The 15,148-nt window shown below is 38.8% G+C and overlaps 1 protein-coding gene across 2 annotated transcripts in view; it reads right to left on the bottom strand.

The window, feature by feature from the left end:
* Cog5 (component of oligomeric golgi complex 5) overlaps nt 1-15,148 on the bottom strand; it is a 334,097-nt gene that overhangs the window by 143,419 nt on the left and 175,530 nt on the right. The gene's annotated exons all lie outside the window — the stretch shown is intronic.

The raw sequence follows: 15,148 nt of genomic DNA, 5'->3' as shown, positions 1-15,148 counted from the left end.
AAAAACTATGAACTTGACTGGAAGGGACAGCTATTAGATCACAGGCTTGCCACTTGAAGTTGTTGGTCACTCTGAAAGAGCCTGGCAGTCTGCAGGCGTCAGGCTACACACTCCTGCAGCTCTCCTGCTCTCTGGGTCAGAGTCAAAAAGCTATGGTGAGCTGTGCTTCTGGAGCTCCTCCTACTTGAAGCTGAAAGACTTTATGGTCCTACCCAGTACCTGGCTCTTGTCATGTACACCATACAGACTAAAATCATGTAGTGTGGTGCTTCCTACAACTCCCTGAAAGAGCACAAAGTCAGAATATCCTACTTTGTTCAGAGGATTCCTCTGAAGCCTGGTCCCCTGCCATGCTGTCCAGGACAGCTGTCTCTCCTACTCTTTTTGCTTTAAGCTAATTTTCTTAGTGTTCTCGTAATGTTTCTAATTGCTCTCCCACTTCAAGATCTGATTCCAGCTCACATGGTCCTTGTTAGGTCTCAGAAACCCAGACAAACGGCTGAGATGACTATTAACATATCAGGGTGGACTCTGGCTAGCTCTCCCACCTTTGCTCAGGACCTGCGGCTCCTCCCAGCACTTCTCACCCCGCCCCCTACCCTAAACCTCTCCCTCCCAGGGGCTGGGCTTCTGCTTCCCACCCCACAGCCTGGTCCCTTTATAACTTGGCCATTTTAGCTACACTGGTCTCTTAGCCTCCTAGCCAGAGCCACCCCCTCAGCATCTCCTCTCTTGCCCTCCCTCCCCTTCTCTTCTCTCATAGAGTGCTTCAGTCGGCCGGCTATGTTCAGCCTGGACTCTTCCTCTCAGCCTGCTTTCTCCTTTTATTTCTTTTCATTCAGTCCTGAGGCTCATCTCTGAAGGGCACTTGGTCTTTGCCCCCCTCCTTTCTCAAACCAGTCATTCTCCATTTCTTTGTTGTAACAGTTTCCTCAAAACAAGCTGGGATAAACAGGCCATCTGAAAGGATACTGGTAACGATAGACTTTAAAACTGATAAAAAATAAGTAATGAATAAACAGAGAGAAATAAGCATTTTAAAAGGATAAAGGGACTGGCAAAATGACCCAGCAGGTAAAGGAGCTTGCTGCCCAGCATGGCAGACTGAGCTTAATTCCCAGGCTTCATATATTGGAAGAAGAGAATTACTCCAATAAGTTGTTTCTAACCTCCATATATGTGCCATGGCATGCATGCACCCACATACAAACAGAAATAAATTAAAATATAATAAAACATTAAAAATAAAATAAATAAAACCAAAAGTATAGAATCTTCTTTTGAAGCAATTCAGTGGGAGTTTGGAACACCAAAATCCTGTCAAGAATTCAGTCAAGACAGGGCTTACAAGGTCACAGAAGGAAATGGGTATTTTTCCTGGGAACTGGACTAGAGGCTATTTGTGTTACAAGCTATCAAAAAATTTGTCCATGCTTTAAGGCATCGAGGAAATGCTGAATTTAAAAGTAAAAGACTAATTATCTTAGAAATGTCAAGTATTCAGACTATAGGATGATCACTGCTGCTACGTCGTACCTGGCTTAAAGTGAAAATAGGGACAAAAGCCAGAGTGAAAAATCACAATAAACTCATGAGTCTTGGCAGAAAATAAACAAATCACACATTTAAACTGGAGGCAATGAAAGGTAAGTTTGCTGAAAACATTAGAACCACCAAAAACAAGGCAACAGGAAAGATGCCTTGAAGGTGTCTCAAGAATTGGCCAGACAAAGGCCATATGACTCTGCTTTGTGAAGCTAATTTCCCCAGGATTGGTGTCAATGATCATGTCCACCAAAGAACTCAAGAGTCCATGGCAGCCATGGTCCTGGTTACTGTTTGAGTAGGAGTTAGACCTCGGCATTGACCATTTGATGCTGAGTTTGTACACAGACTTAACTTAGACTTCAAAAGAACACCTGGAAAGTCAGTGTATGGCCAGGTCAAAATGCCTATGGATAGTCCCCAAGAACTTACTGCATTAAGCTATGAGAGTAGAGCCAAAGCTGTAATGGAGACCTCTGGAAGCTAGAGATTCTAGGAACATGGAACATCTGCAGAGGAATGCTGTAAGCAACAAACTGAGCCACCGCAAGACAGAGAGAGGCCATGCAGGCTGCAGCCCCAAGACCACGGGTGGAGTATATCCTAGTAATATGTACTCCAGCTGTTGGTCGTCCTGCTGGATTCTAGTCTTGGGGTAATCCCATCTCTCCTGTTGTAAATAATACAGCAGCTAAAATATTAACTCCATTTTTTGCTTTATTTGGCACTATTACATGCTGGAAACTTTAACCTTTTTTTTTTAAATCTTTACTGATATTCACAGGTAAGAGTTTGTCTTGAGTCTCAGTAGAGACTTTGGAATTGGACTTGAAAACAACACTGAACTGTTACAACTATGAGAACACATACACAAGTCTGAGCACTTTGGAGCCAGAGATGGGATGTAATAATTAGAATGTCCCTCAAAGGGTCATGTCCTGAAAGTTTAAGGCTCCAGCATTACTGGGAATCAGTGGAAACTTAAAAAGGTGGGCCTAATTAAAAGTACATCACTGTGGGACATGCCTTTGCAGGACATATTTTATCCCTGGCTCCCTGTTCCTTTTTTCTCTTTCCTTTTGATTCCTGGCTGCCATGAGGGGAATAACCTTTTCTACTACACACTCCTGCTACCATGACATTTTTTGCATAATTGAGGTAGGCAAGGATAGAGGAAGCTTAGTATCCAGTGACTCTGCCTAGCTTGAGCTATGTACACACCTCTTTTCAAAAACAAAAGTCACTTCCCAACCTGTGACCCCCACCTTCATTGAGCTGCATGGACACCCTGCTACAAACAATGGAATAAGTGGCTTCTTCCTAGCAACCTCTTGGTTGGTTGCTCCCCTTCTGTGGTCAATAATATCCTGGAATATCTGGAGCAATGGGTTGGTCCAGCCTGGACTGGTTTTGGGCACATACACAATAAGGCGAACTGTTTCCTCTGAGTGAACTTTTAGCGAAAATCTTCTATTTACCATCTCCTACTTATACATATTCATGACTGGACATACATATGATTAAAACCAGATACATCCTGGGAAAGTGCATGCACAACAAATAAAGTACTATGTAACCCAAGTCCATCAATCAAAATAACACCTATACCCACCCTTAGCAAATGACTAGTCTTTCTGCTGAACCTACAAAAGGAAACCCCAGATAATAAGCAGGCTCTCTTGAACTGAATGCTTGCTCTGAGTCTGCTGCTCTCTTACTGAGACAAAATTAATATTTCTTCCTTCCTTTTCAATTATTTTTCTCATGATACATTGTTAAGGAAATACAAAGATAACAAAAAACCAGCACATAAAGATTCTTATGGTCACAAGCTACATACATTGTATTGATGATAATATAATCATGATCGAAATAACCAACTGACTAAAGAGAATGCCAACCTAAAGGAAGGAAAAGAATATTTGAAATAAATGGATGCTTTCATTGGTAAGATTTAACAGACTCAAGACACACAATAAGCTATGTCATAAATTTGGGTTTATTAAAGTAATGAAAGAAGCTAAGAGTTCCTGAAATAAAAAATACTTATGGATGATTTCTAGTTAATGATATTCTCTACTTTTGAAAGCCAGCAAGATTCAGAACAAACAAAAAGTAGGAAAATAATGTACTTAGAAGAAATAAAGAATCAGATAAATCCTTCAACTTGATTATGAAATGCTCAAACCAAATGCCATTGATAAATTAAAAGGAAGAAGAGACCAGATAACTGATAAATGAGCCATTAGTGGGAAACTGCTTTAAAATCAATTGTAAGCACAACTGTGAAACAGACAAGAGATTTCCTACTTAGTGAATCTTGAGAGTACACATAGTTACTTAATCACTGAGAGGTGTGCTTCCTCTTTTAATGACTGTTAGGATTTGGTTCCAAATCAGAGTATTTCCAATGACTACAGAAAACACATAAGGGATACTGGAAGAGGTGAGTTAATGAAAGGTGCAAAGGAATTGGAAATTTTAGAGATAATGGAGAGACGATGGAAAGACAGAATGATCTAAGAAGGACAATGGTCCTCAAACTTAGGAATCCCTGGAATGATCTGAAAGGCAGGTTTGAGGATTAGCCTCCACTGTCAACTTAATTAGAAAATAGGCAGAGATTAGTAAAGCACATCTCTGAACATACCTGTAATGGTGCTTCTAGTGATGATTAGCTCATGATGGATCTAACCTATTCAATGATCTTATTCAATGATCTTATCCATTAATGGTTTAAAAACTCTAAGCATACAACTGGGAGCCAGAGGAAGTGGGTCACTGGGAGCATGTTTTTGAATGGGTTACCTTGGCTCTGGCTCCTTCTTGTTATTCCTCCCTACTTCCTGGCAGTCAGGAGGTGAGGTGCTTTGCTCTACCATACACTCACTACTATGATGTTCAGCCTCACCTAAGCAATGAGGTCATCTGAGCATGGAATGAAACCTCTGAAACTATGAGTCAACATAAGAGCTTCTAAAATTGTTTTTTTTTTTCTCTCTCTCAGACATTATTCAAGTGACAAAACTCTAACATAGAAAGTAAATTATAGAATGCTAAACTCTTTTCTGAATTTTGACTTAGGAAGTCTGTATGAAGTTACATAATCCACATCTCCTTAGTGAAACAGAACTTGAGAAAGACTTTGTATGAAAATAGTTAGGTCATGGGGTGATGGTGCTCGTTATTGACACTAGGAATTCATGGGAAAGATGCCAGGAATATGTGAACTTTGGCAAAGTCTAGAAGCAGAGTAAAGTGAATCTCCAAGCCATTATTCTGGCTGACTGTCCTAGTCTGCCCCTCTATTGATATGATAAAACCATGACCAAAAGCAACTTGGAGAAGAAACGGTTTATTTTAGCTCACAAGTTATAGACCACCCTAGAGGGAAGCCAAGGCAGGAACTCAAGAAAACAATGGAAGAGAAGACCATGGAGGAGTGCTGCTTACTGGCTTGCTCCCCATAGCTTGCTCAGCCTGCTTTCTTATACAACCCAGGACTATCTGCCAGATGTGGCACCACCCATAATGAGCTGAACTCTCCTACATCAATCATTGACTAAGCAAGAAAATGTCCTACAGACATGCCCACAGGCCAGTCTGATGGAGGCAATTCCTCAACTGAGATTCCCTCTTCCCATGTGACTCTGTGTCAAGTCAACAGAAACCTAACCAACAAACTAACAAAGGCATTTTCTCAAATTTCAAAGTATTGTTTAATTTTTTACAGTTTTTATTGTGTCTATGATGTGCATGAAAAAAATGGTGTGCATGTAAAGTAAAAGGAAATCTTTGTGGTTCCACCTTCACAAAGGTTCCAGAGAAAAATCAAACCATCAGGCTTACAAGACACACACTTTAGCCACTGGGCTAATTCACCTGCCTTATGTTCACACTGTTTGCAACTGAATTTAATTCTATTTTACAGATGACAGAATTGAATATAAGGTCCTATGTGTAGTGAGTAAAGGAGCTCAAACAAAACGCGGGTTTGTGCAGGAGAGAAAAGGGGTGGCTACAGGACTAATGGCAGATATGAGTCAACTATAACTTTCATTTATTAGTTATCTCCTATTACAGTAAAATAAATAGGCTTAAGGCTAAAAGTCTCTTGAAAACAAATCAACAATAAGAATCTATATAAACTGCCTACTGACTTTTTGTTAGAGCTAAAATCTACAGGCATGGATGGGTCAAGAAAGAAGTAAATTGTTCAACATTGCAGCATGATACAGAAGAAAAGTAAAACATAAACCATAATAAAGTGATACTTACATAAGAATTGACCCTCAATCGTGGGGAAATACTGGGAGTAAAGTTCTTGACAAGAAAGTGTTGGGGGAAGTTGAGAATACTAGATTTCAAAAAAAGAAAAGAGGACCTCAACAGCTTTACTGGGGTGACACAAAGTTCTCAAATGGCCCCAAATTGGAAGGATATGCTTCAAAGATAATCAGAAACAAAGGCAGTCCTGAACTGAACATAGATACTGGAGGTAGAGGAGAGTAAGACAATGATAAACATAGCCAATAAACATAATTCCTAAAGAAACAAGAAGGACCACTCAGTTCTGCAGTTTGAATCTGAAATGTCTCTTCCAAATGCTTGGTCCCCAATGCAGCATTATTCTGAGGAAATGATTGGGTCATGAAGATCACTCTATTGGCTGAGTTAACTTCTAATAGGCTATCAGGACATGGCAGATATTATAGGAAGATAAGGCCTTAATTGGACAAAGCAAGTCCCTAGGGTATGGCTACAAAGACTATATTTTCTTCTTGGCTCCTTCCTCTCCTTGTTTCCACACTGCCAGGAAGTAAGCAGCTCTCCCTCACCCTATGCTCCCCACTACGATGCTCTTAACCTTACTATGGTCCAGAAACAACAGAGCCAAATGACCATGCCCTGAAATTCTGAAACTGGCCCAAAATAAGCCCTTTCTCCTTTCAGCTGCTTTACTCAGATATTCTGTCACAGTAGTAGAGAGCTGTCTGCTATCTCAGAGCAATTATAGAAAACATCCTCTCTCATAAATACCAGAAATAAAAATGACAGTAAAAACAACCCAAATCCTAAAGAACAGAGGTAAAAACACAGTAAAACCTAAGAAATAGGCAAGAAGAAAACATATAAGATGAAGTAAAATACAATATTAAAATAACTATAGAAAAGATACTAAGCATAAAAAACAAACATCTGATGTACCAGATATGTATAAAGTTCTAGAGCACAAAAATAACCAAAACTGAAATCGAACTAACAAAAAACAATTGGCACACAGAATCCAACTCCAAGGTAATGGCCTAAAAGTTACTAAACTTAAGAAACAGAAAACATATTACCAGGCAACTGAGATGGCACAAAGGGGAACATGGTCATAACCAGCATGAGCACCAGACTTCATTCCCCAGAACCTACTTAAAAGCCAGGCATGGCAGCATGTGCCAATAACACTAGCACCAGGAGGTAAAGGCAGAAAACCCTCAAGGTCTTGCTGGATGGGTAGTACAGCTGAGACAGTGAGTTTCAGGTTCAGTAGGGAGCCCTGTCACAAAGAGTAAGGTGGAGAAGTAACAAAAACAGTTTTCAACATCAACCTCTGGCCCTTACACATACATGCACTAGAGCATAACCACCCACATACGTGCACACACACTCATACAATACACACACACACACACACACACACACACACACACACACACACATACACACAAAATTGTCTATGTAGGGGGACTCTCTATTTCCCAGGCCTCATCTTTTACCTGGGGGAGAAACGGACACAACATATTTTGCTTCTTTCCCTACCAATCACTTGACCTTCACATGTGAAGAGGAGTGACTCAGGGCAAAAAACCAAGCCTCTTCTTACCTGCTTTTAAATCCTTGTGTGCACAAGGGTGAATTCTGACTCACACTATCAGTGTCAGTGAGGCAGGGCAGGCTAACATTGAGCACAAAGTCATTCTGAGGTGATACAGTGATGTTATTTCCTTAGATCAGGTTTATCTCCTAAATTTCTACTTCAATTATTTTCTTAGTTCAGTAAGGAAGACAAACACTACACATTGAGCCAAGCAGTGGTGGCACACGCCTTTAATCCCAGCACTCGGGAGGCAGAGCCAGGTGAATTTCTGTGAGTTTGAGGCCAGCCTGGGCTACCAAGTGAGTTCCAGGAAAGGCACAAAGCTTCACAGAGAAACCCTGTCTCGAAAAACAAAACAAAACAAAACAAAATTACACATTGAGCCACAAAAAGTTGCAAAATTCTAAGGTAAAGGAAATATGTGAAAATTTGTATCTGCTCAAACTATTTAAGTACAAGGACAAAAAATACTACCAACCATGTGATAACTCCAAAAACAGTGTCTATAAAGCATTTTTTCAAAAATCAATTATATGGTGAAATTCATAGAAGGAAGAGATGAATGTAGAAACGGAGAATTCATGTTAAAAAGACTGTAGATGAGAATCAAACCACTTAAAATATAATGAAGAAAATATAAAAACCAGATTTAAGAATAATAAAATACTTCCACATATGAAAAAGCATATGAGGACTGACAAGATGGTTCAGTGGGTTAATGCACTTGCCACCAAGCCTGATGAGCCGAGTTTGATCCCCAGGTCCCACATGGTAGAAGGAGAGAGCCAACCTACTTCTATAAGTTGTCCTCTGACATCAACACACACTGCAGTATGTGTGTGCCCATATACATACACATACACAAAATAAATAGATGTAAAAAAATAGCACACTGAGAAAAATAATGTGAATACTAGCCACAAGTAAGAAACACAACCGAAAATGAAATAATATTCCATTTGTTTTTCCCTAGTCTTGTTTCCTTTATTCTTTCTCCAGAGCAAAAGAACTCACAAATTTAGAATTATCATCCCACAATTTTAAGCTTTTAGGGTACATGTACATATCCAAAACAATACATAGCATAAACTGTCACATTCTGGGGCTTTAGACATGTACCTTTATGCAACTTCCTTTCTTGGGTTCTGTTTTTGAGAATTATTGACAGTTATATATTCTTTAAAAGCTTACCCACTTTTCCATTAAGAACACAGATTATTTTCACTGGTACACACACTAATGCAACAGAAATTCTTGGACCAGTGAAGTGGGCAGGTGGGTAAAAGCACTGCTACACAAACCTGATGCCCTGATTTCTATCCCCAGAACAGAGATAAAGGAGGAAGGAGAGTACTTCATGAGTCTTCCTGATTTCCACATGCTACCAGACACGTGCACTCACACTCACACATCGTACACTTACACAAAACAATCATATTTTAAAACTTACATATGTACCAGATTCCTCTAGGACACATCCTTATAGGAGTTAGGAACATAAGGAACACACAATTTTAACCTGAGAAATCAAACTGCTAAGGCTGGGAGACTGAACCACTGCACTCACCCACAATATGAATACTGGGTTTTTGCTCTCCTCTAATAGCTGTGTCTTAGACTTTGGCTAACTAAATAAGAGAAAATAGTATCTTGTTTAATTTGCATGTTTCTAATCACTAGTTTATCCCCTAAAAAGATGTTGAAAGTCTTTCTTATGTTTACTGAATATGTGGTCCTGTAATATGTCTTATTCACAGCTATATAGCTATCTTCCAAGTTTGCTTGCCAACTTGAGTTTTGTTGTAGTTTTGTTTTTTTCCTGAGACAAGATCTCACCATGTAGCCTAGGAAGTCTCAAACATGAACTATCTTCCTGCCTCAGCCTCATATGATTTGAGATGTTCTTCTGTATTCTTCGAATATGTGTTGCTTTTTTTTTTTTGTTTGTTTGTTTGTTTGTTTTTTTGGTTTTTTTTCAAGACAGGGTTTCTCTGTGTAGCTTTGGAGCCTGTCTTGGAACTCACTCTGTAGGCCAGGCTGGCCTCGAACTCACAGAGATCTGTCTGCCTCTGCCTCCTGAGTGCTGGGATTAAAGGTGTGCACCACCACTGCCTGGCTTATGTGTTGCTTTTATTGGTTGATAAATAAAATTGCTTTGGCCTATGGCAGGGCAGAATATAGCTAGGCAGGAGAGCCATACTGAATATACGGAGAAAGAAGGGTGGAATAGAGAGAGACACGACCAGCTACCCAAAGAGCAAAATGCCAGCCAGCCAGTAATGCCACAGCCATGTGGCAATACATAGATTAATAGAAATGGGTTAATTTAAGTTTTAAGAGCTAGTTAGTAATAACCCTAAGCAATAGGCCAAGCATTTATAATTAATATCAAGCCTCTGAGTGATTATTTACAAGTGGCCTCAGGAGAGGGCAGGACAGAAAAAAAGCCTCTATTTACAAATGGTGCCCAACATGCCACATAAAACCTGAGAAAGCTTTAAAAAGGTTCTAATACACAGAAATGGTGCCACACTGGGCTTCCTAGTCTCTCATGCCAGCTGTGGTTCCCTTGATATAGAGCTGGTCACCATCCGCCATGAGCCAAGCCACACAGCAGGCTTCCGCAGTACAGAGAGGCTTCTCCTGGCTGATCCCTGCAGGCTTAAGCTATCAGCACAAGCTCTGGCAGCTGCTGTGGAGCGAGTTAAGGTTTGTTGTGCTCATATAGACGAAGGATTAAGAAACACAGTAAAAACAGATTCAGCATGGGTCACCGTGTGTTTAAAAGATGTGCACAGAAAGTCTGGATTATGTATATTATTATGCTGTCTTTGAGATTTTTTTTTAACTGCTACAAGACATTTAATTGCAGAGGCGGCTAAATTAAATCAACCTGCATATCTTGAGTCCAAGGTTTAAGTCAGAAGATAGGTTACTTTGTAAAGGAAGTTTTGCTTTTGTTACAAAGGAAATGAGAGGCTAAGGAAAATCAGGTTAGAGTGAACAAGACCCCCTGAAAGGTCTCCAATGGAAACGATGGCCCAGGTGATCCAACATCCACAACAGCTTCAAGGCTTCTTGCTGAGATGACCAACCACACAAAATACCACAGTCAAAACTTGACTATAATTCTAAATTTTCTCAGGATCCCCCAATCAGCAGGAAGTAGTATAGAAAACTATACCCAAGTTCCCAAAATATTGTTTATAAATGTTTGTTTTCATTTAAAGGGGGCTAGTTACAAAAGGTTAATGGTCTTAGTCGATCTCTTTCCAAAGAAGGGGGATATGATACATAAATGATGGGGAAAAGGGTAGATTATTATGATAATAAAAAAGAGGTATATTATTGAATCTACTTTAATTCAAAAAACAACTATTAATCTGAAAATACTTTACACTGATATGAATTTTGGTTTACTGAAACAAATTTAAGGTCAATTTTGTTACACTATATGTATACTTCTACCCTTGTTTAAGGTATTATGTTTATGCAGATCATTTTAAAATGTAAAGTATAGTTAAGAAATACAAATTAATAGTCATCTATAGTAGTCAAACTTATAGTCATGTTAGTTTTCAAGATATGCAGAGATATATTTCAGATGGATAGATAATCTTCAAACACTTCAAAGACCTACAGAATATGGCATTTAAAATGTTATAAGAACTTAGACTTTTCTCGACTGTGAGACAAATCTGCTCCTGACAACATCAATTACTTCAAGAGAATGATGAACATCGAAGAAGCTCCTTATGGAGTTTGCTTTCAATGTGGCAAGGCTAGCCATTTGGGCAAGAAACTGTTCTTGCCTGGACTGCTTGACAATTTGCTGTATAAACGGGACATGCCTGACTCATAGGAAAGTGACTGCTGAACATTGCCAAAACAAGGTGGGACAGTCCTTCAGGTTCCTGCTTCACAGAAGAAACTGCCAGATATTTTGCAAGACACAGAAGAAAGCAACTGACAGATTTTGCCAAAATAGGTGGGGCAGTTCTTTAAATTTCCTGCTTCACTGAGAAACCTGCCAGACACTCTAGGCCTGTAGGCTGAAGATAGATGCCTCAATGTTACAGAAGAACTTTTGGTGACTGTCCAGACAGCCAGATGTCTCTAACGTTTCTAGATTTTTGAAGCTGGCTACAATGCACTTCCTGTTTACTCAGGTAATATTATATCCTTCTGAGGTCTTTGATGGAGTTGAAGACTACAGAGTTATTATTATAGTTTTCCTTAGTTATGATAAAAGGTAAATTAGAGATGAAACTTTAGACTCATGATGATAGAATAGATGATAGAATATTTTCTTTGTTTTGCCAAATACAAATAGACTATTATTCTTGCTTGACACCTGTTTTGTTATATATAATTTTACAATGTTAAAGTTAAAACCTTCCTTTTTAATTAGACAGAAAAGTGGAAATGATGTGGGATGTCCTTCTGTATGCTGTGAATATGTGTTGCTTTTATTGGTTGATGAATAAAGCTGCTTTGGCCTATGGCAAGGCAGAATACAGCTAGGCAGGAAAGCCAAACTGAATGCAGGGAAAATGAAGGGTGGAGTCAAGGCAGATGCCACCCAGCTGCCCAAAGAACAAGATACCAGCAGACTGGTAATGCCACAGCAATGTGGCAATACACAGATTAATAGAAATGGGCTAATTTAAGTTGTAAGAGTTAGTTTGTAATAAGCCTGAGCAATAGGCCAAGCATTTATAACTAATATCAAGCCTCTGAGTGATTTTTTTAGAAGTGGCCTTGGAACAGGGCAGGACAGAAAAAAGCCTCTGTTTACACTCATGGATGCTAGATCTAAATGCATCCAATACTATGCTATCTTTATGCATTTTTGTGTTCTTTATATATTCAAAGTAATATTTTAAAAAATATTATTTGATATTAAATCTATAGAATATTTATGGTATAAAAATCTTTGCCCTAAACTATGTACAAGAGCTGTAATGCTCCACCATACTCGATGACTTTAATGAGTATTTAAAATAACTCTATGTAACCTCATAGAGTATTAACAAGAAAACCATTTCCTATTAAAAATAAAGATAATACCTATTCTTTAAGAAGATGAAGAACAAGTGCTTAAAGTTTTTACATTACGTCATGATATCTACTTCTCAATTGATGAAAAAAAGGCAGCTTTAAAACCCTTAATTCTTTCTATAAAACAGGCTTACATTAAGATTGACAATATGTGAATAATTGCTTTCATTTTTTCCCTGTTCTTGACAACAAAAGAGGAATGAGATTAAACAGCTCCTGGAAATTTAAACATTATATCAAACTTTCTGAAAATAATTGCTAGCAAAACTTGAGAGGAAAATCTCCTTTGGTGATTTCTTTTCAACAAACTCCTTTGGTAATTGTATGAATATGGACCTATTCAGAGGCTGAAGCATACCTTTAAAAATCTAGTTGAGATTTAAGATTCTTGTGTTCCTTTTTATTGGTGTAATTGATTCAGGAGCTATGAATTCAGTTTTGCTTAAGGTCATGTACAAAAATGAAATTTTTTTGTTTGTTTGTGTGTTTTTCAAGCAGGTTTCTCTGTGTAGCTCTGGCTGTGCAGGGACTCACTCTGTAGATAAGACTAAGATGTGCTTCACCACCACCCAGCAAAGATGAAATTCTTTTGTATTATTTATGCAGTAGAAGTATCATTAATCTACATGGTCATTTTTGTTTAATTTCAGGACTACTCTACAATTGTCACAGTGCCTTCAATAAAAATATGGAGGAAAATGATGCAGTTACTAAAGACAATAATGTGGGAAATTTTTTGGTAAAGTAGTAAAATGAGATAGCAGAGTCAAAGAAAGGGAAGTCAAAAAAGTAGGTAACTCTTCTCCCACCCAACTCCTGCCTCTAGGACCTAGGCCGTGGGACACAACCTGTGTCCAGGAACCCTCAACCATTACTGTCCCAGTTGCTGGCCAGCAGGGAAGACTCTTGAGGGCTGGCTTCCCCACCAACAGCCCTCACTGGACCCTGCAATCTACAAGACCCATGCCCTACCCCAAATTCACCCATCTCCCTGTGACCTCAGCGGCTTCCTGAAACATGGAATTCGCCAGCTCTGATTTAAACCAAGAGCAGCTCCCTGAGACACAGAATCTGCCAGTACCAATTAGACCAAGAGCTAAGATTGGACCAAGAGAGGCAGCCTGAGATACAGACACGGCAAGCACAGATTGGACCAAGAGCAGCTTGCTCAGACACAGGCACCTCTTGCACCTATTGGAGGAAGAGATGGGTTAGACTCCAGTGCAAAAATACATACAACAGGATAAAGAGCAACATGGCACCACCAGAACCTAGCAGTTTTACATTAGTAAGACCTAAACATCACAACATAGAAGCAGCAGAAGAAAGTGACCTTAAAAATAACGTTATGAAGATGATAGAAGCCTTTAAAGGAAATGAAAAATTCCCTTAATGAAACTGAGGAAAAGACAAAAAAAAAAAAAAAAAAAAAGATGGGAAGAAATCAATAAATCCCTTAAAGAAAGCCAATAAAATAAAGAAAAAGCAATTAAACAGGTGAAGGCAACAATTCAAGACCTGAAAATTGAAACAGAAGAAATGAAGAAGACACAAACCAAGGGAATGCTGGAAATAGAAAATCTAAGTAAATGAACAGGAAATACAGATGCAAGCATAACCAACAGAATACAAGAGATGGAAGAGAGAATCTCTGGCGTGGAGGATACAATAGAGGAAATAGATTTGTCAGTCAAAGAAAATACTAAAGGCAAAAGAGTTGTAACACAAAACATCCAGGAAATCTGGGACACCATGAAAAGACCAAACCTAAGAATAATTGGGATAGAAGAAAGAGAAGAATACCAACTCAAAGGTACAAAAAATATATTCAACAAAATCATACAAGAAAACTTTCCCAATTTAAAGAAGGAAATACCCATGAAGATGCAAGAAGCTTAATAGAACACCAAATAGACTAGACTCCCCTAAAAGTCCACATAATAATTAAACCACTTAGCATACAGAATAAAGAAAGAATATTAAGAGCAGCAAAGGAAAAGGGCCCAGTGACTTACAAAGGCAGATCCATCAGAATAACACATGACTTCTCAATGGAGACTCTGAAAGCCAGAAGGTCCTGGACAGACATAATGTAGACACTAAGAGACCACAGATGCCAGTCCAGACTACTATACCCAGCAAAACTTTCAGTCACCATAGACGGAGTGAACAAGACATTCCAAGACAAAATCAGATTTAAACAATACCTATCCACAAATCTAGCACTACAGAAAGCACTAGAAGGAAAATTCCAACTAAGGAAATTAGATACACCCATGAAACACAGGCAATAGATAACCCCACAGCAGTAAGCTTCAAAGAAAAGAAGTACACACACACTACCACCAAAAGATAACAGGAATCAACAAACACTGGCCATTAATATTCCTTAATATCAATGGACTCAATTCACCTATAAAAAGACACAGGTTAACAGAATGGATATAAAAACAGGATCCATCCTTCTGCTGCATAGAAGAAAAACACCTCAACTTCAAAGACAGACACTATCTCAGAATAAAAGGCTGGGAAAAGACTTTTCAATCAAGAAGAAAGCTGGTGTAGCTATCCTAATATCTAACAAAATATACTTCAAATTAAAATCAATCAAAAGAGATCAGGAAGGACATTACATATTCATCATAGGAAAAACCCACCAAGATGAAGTCTAAA

Source organism: Peromyscus eremicus, chromosome 14, assembly GCF_949786415.1.
Source record: "Peromyscus eremicus chromosome 14, PerEre_H2_v1, whole genome shotgun sequence".
Lineage (NCBI taxonomy): Eukaryota > Metazoa > Chordata > Mammalia > Rodentia > Cricetidae > Peromyscus > Peromyscus eremicus.
Note: the sequence above shows the minus strand (reverse complement) of the source record. Positions and strands in the feature narration are given on the sequence as shown.